The sequence below is a fragment of the Dermacentor silvarum genome, chromosome 1 (assembly GCF_013339745.2).
Source record: "Dermacentor silvarum isolate Dsil-2018 chromosome 1, BIME_Dsil_1.4, whole genome shotgun sequence".
NCBI lineage: Eukaryota > Metazoa > Arthropoda > Arachnida > Ixodida > Ixodidae > Dermacentor > Dermacentor silvarum.
In genome coordinates, this window is record NC_051154.1 from 250642767 (window position 1) to 250649373 (window position 6607).

Sequence of the window (6607 nt, forward strand, 5' to 3'; positions counted from 1 at the left end):
TTACTTTTTACTTTCTTTTTTGGGGGCTGTTAAGGGGTGATTCTCCACTTGTATATTTAGCTCTGGGTAATGCTTTCAGCCGCCCTTTCATGCAAAGTGCCTTTATCTTTTTGAGCTCGTTTGGCATCTGTTCAGACTTGTCAGAAGGTGAAATTCATTTAAGAATTGCTCTATAGTCTTCCATGCCAACTGTAGTTGCGCAGAAATAAATATCTGCCTACATCATAAGCCAAAATCGGAGCTGGACTTTGAGTCGCAGGCTTGACGTGGAGCCACATATTTCGTGATTTATCCTCGTCTTCATCGGTGAGAAGGAACTATGTCTTTTACATACGGTATGCATTCACGAGGAAGAAATGGCCATGGTTCGCAATGGAAACAATATGCAATAGTTTTCTTCCCGCTAACTCAATGTTAACGTTGCAATAGCCAAATACATGTTAACATGAGTGGGGTCACATTGTTACATCGACCACATTTACTTTTACTTAGGAATTTCTAAGACAGACCCCACACATATGCGAATCCCCAGTTAGGCAGTCGCTCCACAAAATGAAGGTAAATTAAGCGGATACTTCGTGCGCAGCAAACATGCAACCAAATCCAGATTTTTGGCGTTCTTGCAGCAGCTACATTTCAATTGGTTCATCTCTGCATTGAAAAACTAAAACCGTTCAAGTGAGAATTTCTATGACGATATGTTATTAATTTCAACAATGTCGAGACGCATTTATAGTGCATGTAGGTGCACTTTGTTTTCGTACTGCAATTTATTAACATAAGCGGCCACAGCGTCGTCGGCGCAGCGCAGTTTTAATGGTTTTTCGGGGTTATTTTTACAGTATATTTCGGTGAAATTGCAGCATATTACAGCAACTTGATTCGGGCGAGTTGGTTCATATTGAGTAAAACTTGAACCAGCGCGAAGAAGACGAGGACAAGAATCTAAAACAGCGCTCGCCCTGTTGTGTTTGTTTTCGATTCTTGTCCTCGTCTTCTTCGTGCTGCTTCAAGATTTACTCAGTATACTATAGTAACAAAATCACAAACCAGTGACCTCCGAGAAATATCCCTGAAAACAACTCGCTCATATCGTATATCAATGTAATTCCCTACAAAACCCTGACCTTCTCCCTCCATTATAGTAACCAATCTTATGAGAACACATGCAAATGCAAATTAAACAGGAAGGGACCACGAAGAGCGCAAGAACACGAAGAAGAAGAAGCATGACTCCCGCCCTGGTAAGACGCTTCCTGTCTCGCTTCTCTAGCTGAATGCTTCTACTATGGAAGTTCACTTTCGCGAACATTGTAGGACCATATTTAGTATTCTTTACTGAGACTTTGGCTTGACCTTCCCGGTTATTACGTAATGGAAGTATGTCTTTGGTACAACGCGTGCTGGTTTGTTAGTGCGACTCCCTGTCTTTGCGGGTGACCGGAGCCCTCTTGTTAGAAAACACACACGCAAATTACCACTGTTAAGTTGAATGGGAAGAAATATCTGAATTAGAACCATTTGACGAAGGCAGTGCATTTGAATGTGGAGACTGCCTTATGTTGACTTTGCATTTTTTTGTAGGTGACTCGCCGTGGCTGCTTAGTGGCTTTGGTGTTGCGCTGCTAAGCGCGTGGTCACGGGGTCAAATCCCGACCACGGCAGCCGCAATTCGATGGCAGCGAAATGCAAGAACACCCGTGTACTTAAATTTAGGGGCACGTTAAAGGACCCCTTGTGGTTAAAATTGTTCCCGAGTGCCCCACTACGCGTGCTTCCCAATCAAGTATCGTGGTTTCGGCACATAAAAACACATTTTTATTTATTTTTCTTCAGAGGAAACCTACTTGACAGTAGTCAAAATAACAAGTGTCGGTTTAGAATCTCCCCTGCTGCCGTGGGTAACCAAGTGCGTCTTTCGTGGTTTAAAAGAGGACAATCTGCGTCATATACCATATATGTATCAGACTAAGTTGGTTCTGTAAATGTACAGTGAGCTATGTAATCTGGCACAACAAATCCCTTGGTGATGCAACTTCCTCCTGATTATATTGATTTATAGAATATTTATCGAATGGATGGATCCCATAACACGTTGTTTCTTTATATTTTTATTTTTTTATGACGCTAAGAAGATCCCCGATAAACCCGGCATCGCGCTCAATCCAGCGGACTTTACCGTAGGTCCCCAAGAGAATGCCAACAGGCGACGCCGCACCCCAGCACCAGCGCCACCTGGTTCGACGAGATGGGCCTTGGATCGCCCGCTGTCGCTACCCCGGTATCTTTCCCCGGGGGTCGCCTTTCCTGCATGGACCCTTGGTGGCGTCGTATTCAAGTGTGGGGCCAGCGCCCAGACGAAGAAATACAATGGTAAGATGGCATAGTGTGAATGGAATGACTGCACATACCGTTTGGCATCGAAAGAAGTGCCAGTTCGTAGTTCTAAAGAACACGTTCACTCAAGTAAATGAATTGCAAAAAATTATGTTAGATAAATATTAATATTAACAGCGGAGCTGTTCTTGGTCGACCCTTCGTCGTGCACCGTCGGTGTTACGCAGGTCACGTGAGCAGTAGAGGATAAGAGCCAGGCCGGGGGAGGGCAGGTCACGGGCAGGACGCGGGCAGGACTAACCCCTCTCCAGCAGCGAAGGAGAGGCGGAAGAGGCCACCAATGAGAGGTCGCGCGCTTTGGGGAGGAGGTGACCAATGAGAGGCCGCGCTGGGCGCGAGGTGGAGAGGCGGTGTGTATAAGCTAGATGTGTTTCCGTGCGGCGCGCTTTCGGATAACGAACGCGCATCGCCGCCCAGCTGAAATGCGATTATGGGAAGACCACGATTAGTGCGTACGCCTGAAAAAGAGGGTGCTTACGGCGAGCCCCAGCGAGAGTTGGCTTGTGAACGGGCTCGTCGCTTGCTCTCACTACTGGCGCGCAGAAAAGGGTGGCGCTACTTGCATGCGAATAAAAAGCACGCCAAAACACAGGAAGAAACCTCACGCGAAAAAAAAAACACACTGAGAGACCGCAAATATGTAGCAGCACCAAGATGGCAACGCGCAGAGCTGCGGCCGACACCGTCCGCGTTTCCCCGCGTTCGCACCGAACGCGCGCGGTGTCCGTGACTGCAGACGATGTCTATGGCGGCGTCTCAGCAAGTTTCGACCAGACAACTGGACACTCGTTTAGTTGCGTCGGAAGTCGCTGCCCTTCTCGCCTAGCAATGCTTCAATATAATTTAAGTTTCTGTTGCAGATCTCTGTTTACTTGTGTTTACTCAATTGTATCACGTGCAACACATGCACACGTAACACTCATAACACTCGTTGTAATTTACGCAGCTTCGCTGTTCGACCATCTTCACGGAGTGGAAGGGGCGGTGAATGTTTTTATTGAAACCGTATGTGTTCACCCCATTAAAGCTGAAAAAGAAATTTAAGATTGCCATTTGCGGATTCTCTTCTTTATGGTCTTAAAAATAACGTTATTTCTTGCACTATAGACAACCTCCAATTCTGAGACAATTCTGTGGATGAATTATGTTGCTTTTCGAAAAGCGCTTGCTCCTCGAGAAAAATTGTAATTAACTAAGTAACTAAGTACAAAAAATATAAAATGAATTCCGGAGACGTGTTTGAATCCCTCTTGCAAGTATTAGTACACAAAGTGCAGTCGCTTTCAAGAATCACAGTTGGTTTTTTGTGGTCTTGCGCATCCAATAGAACTTAGGCCAAGTTCCCAGGATATTTTCCTCGGAGAGCGCTCTGCGGTTGAAGCGGCTAATAGTAGCTCAAGCACGGAGCAAATCATTGAGTGTGGAAGTGGCAAAGAAGGTGCTCTCGTTACCCACCAAAAATTGACCGCCGCGCTGTTGACCATCTTAGGAAATTGTATACAGGGCGTCCCAGCTATCACGCAGCACGATTTAAAAAAAGAGTAACGGCCTTACGCGGAGCCAACCTAGTGCGTATTGTTTCCAGTACAGTAAAGTAGCCACCAGTATTTTTTTTTTCGTTACTGAGATTTAAATAAATAATTGTAATAAGTATCAAACTCGAGAAGTACTGTCCTAATTATCAAAGTGTCAATGAGAAAATTGTTGAGCAACATGAAAAACTCCCGATACAGCTTTCTGTTGCTCAATACGTGCTACATAAATGTGTTTTTCCGAGTGTGAAAGAAGCCCGCGAATACACGCAGAATTGCCGCACGACTGGCCGCTCGAGGCACTTTGCGTGTATTCGCGGGCTTCTTTCATGCTCGGAAAAACACTTTGGTTCATGCGGTCTATCGCTTCAACGGAAACTGAGCGGCGAAAGCACAGCGCATACAAAAGTAGGAGCCGTGTTGCAGATCGTTTTCAAGATACGGTGCGCGCGACCGCTCGGCGCCGCGAAAAGCACAAGTTGCTCGCAGAGCAGAAGCCCCCACCCCTCCCTCCCGCGCTGCCTTCCCGCTGTCCTCCTTTCGCGTGGGAGATTGAGTCGCCAGTTCCCCTTGCGCCCGGTCGAAAGATACGCATTTGGTGCCGCAGCTAAACGTCGCCTCCCCTCCCTACCTGCCGTCCCCCCAGGGCCTTTCGCACGACGGAAGAGGTCGCGTTTGCTCTCCGCCGTGCGTTCACTCCCAGTAAAAGCGCGTCCCTCGCGCGGTTTCACTCGCACATACAGCATACGGTCAATGAGAGATTTTTTTTCTACATCCGGATGCGTCCACCAAGACTTCACTGACGTATTTCCGTCACGGAAATACGTCATAGAACATAATACAAAGAAAGAAACCAGAAGAAAAAGTTCCACAAACATGCAAATTTGGGAATCGAACCCACGACCTCTCGGTCCGCGACGATAGATCGCCGAGCGTTTAAACCCATTGCGCCACAAACGCATTCGCAGAGAGCTACACAGACGCGCCTTATATATCTAACACTCCTCCGTGTACCCGCGCTCTTGCTCGGGGCGGTGCCGCCGCCTATGAGCAGAAAAGAGAAGTACTGCATTATGACACTAAAGCCCGGGATACATGGAGCGAACTTTCTCGACGAACTTCACGCGTCAAGTAACGACGCGGCGACACGACGCAGGATGTTTGCTGTGTTGCAATACATGCGGCGAACGCCGCCGCGCGTTGGCCGCCGTGTTGGCGGCGGTCCCGGCCGCCCGCTTCGAACTGAATTTGGCGTTGTCCTTGTAGAATTCACTTAGTTGGAAGCAAATGACTGCGTAAACGGCTTTCGCTTAGTCTCAGGCCGCTTCGACGACAGAGTATTATGGATAACCTTGAGTAGTTTTCGAGATCGCTTCTCGTTTCGAACGCGTCTAAGCCTAGCGAAAGAAATATCCGATGCCAACGCCATCTATCGGGGAAGTCGGGAGATAGGCATGACGACAGCATGTGGCCTCTGAGATCAGAAGATTTCTGTTGAAGGTTGTTGTAGAGAGCTTGCACTGCTTGTCTGTTTCCTCGCAGATCAGCGGATATGGGATGTACAAATACAACGCGATTCCTGAGAAATCATACTAGGAACTACTCAATCGGTGCAGAGACATGCAGACACGGCAACACCAACGCGATTGCAGACGACGCGAAAAGGCGCGCGCGCGCGAAACACCAGCATGCATTGCGACCGGAACTAGTGCCTCCTGATTGGCTGTCGTCCACCGCTGCGCGCTAGACGCTTCCGGCGGCGGCGTTCGCCCGACGAAAATGTTTGGACAGGCAGATCGGCTGCGGACGGCAAATTTCTTGACGCCGGCCGTCGGACGTTCGCCGCCCGACGAAGTTCTTCGCTCGGACGCCGGTTATTCGCTCCATGTATTCCGGCCTTAACGCGCACCGACAGTGAACGCTTCGGTGGTCTCAGTACTACGACGCCTCGATGCCAGCATTCGAAGGGACGCTGGCATCAAGAAGCACTACCAACGCCACCTAGGTGGCGTTCACCGTACTCAGCACAGCGGAGCGTGGCCTCCGCAATTAGCTCTGAAAATGTTTCTGAAGTTGATCGCGGAGGCTGCAATTACGACGCGCTGTACGCGCTGATTTGACTCGGTGACGATTCAGTTACGTGCTTTGTCTTGCGCGTTGTATTAGTGTGTCAGTTACGTGCTTCGTCTTTCGCGTTGTGCTAGCGTGTGCAGCGTAGTGCAGCTTCCATATGCACGACCTGTTGCTCATGGTCATCGACGTTGGTAGTCGTGATGGAGGAGACGTGCCACCAGGCGTCAGCGTGGGTGCATCAACGCCTAAGGGCGCTTTAGCCACAAAACACCAATAGACATTATATATCAATGTGCAATAAACATTACACTACTTCTGTGAAGACACGTTTCACTTTCGTGTTCTATACCGATTCCTATATAAGAGGGATCAACCACATTTTTATTTCTACATCCGGATGCGACCATTGAAGACTGAGCCCTTAACATCTTCGCTGTAAATGTGGACAAAATAGAGTCCAGATAGCAGGCGAAGTCGCAATGAAGGGCCCATAGAAAACGCAATGAAGGGCCCAGACGCTTCCTACGGGGGCGAGTGAAGCTGCCGTCGGTCATATTGCTAGAGGAAAATGAGCGCGGCTCCAGCATATATACGCGCGGCGCTCC

General features: G+C 48.5%; 1 pseudogene; it reads left to right on the plus strand.

Annotated features, from left to right (window-relative positions):
* Positions 1–2189: 2189 nt before the first annotated feature.
* Positions 2190–6607, plus strand: part of LOC119438982 (uncharacterized) — a 21492-nt pseudogene continuing 17074 nt past the window's right edge.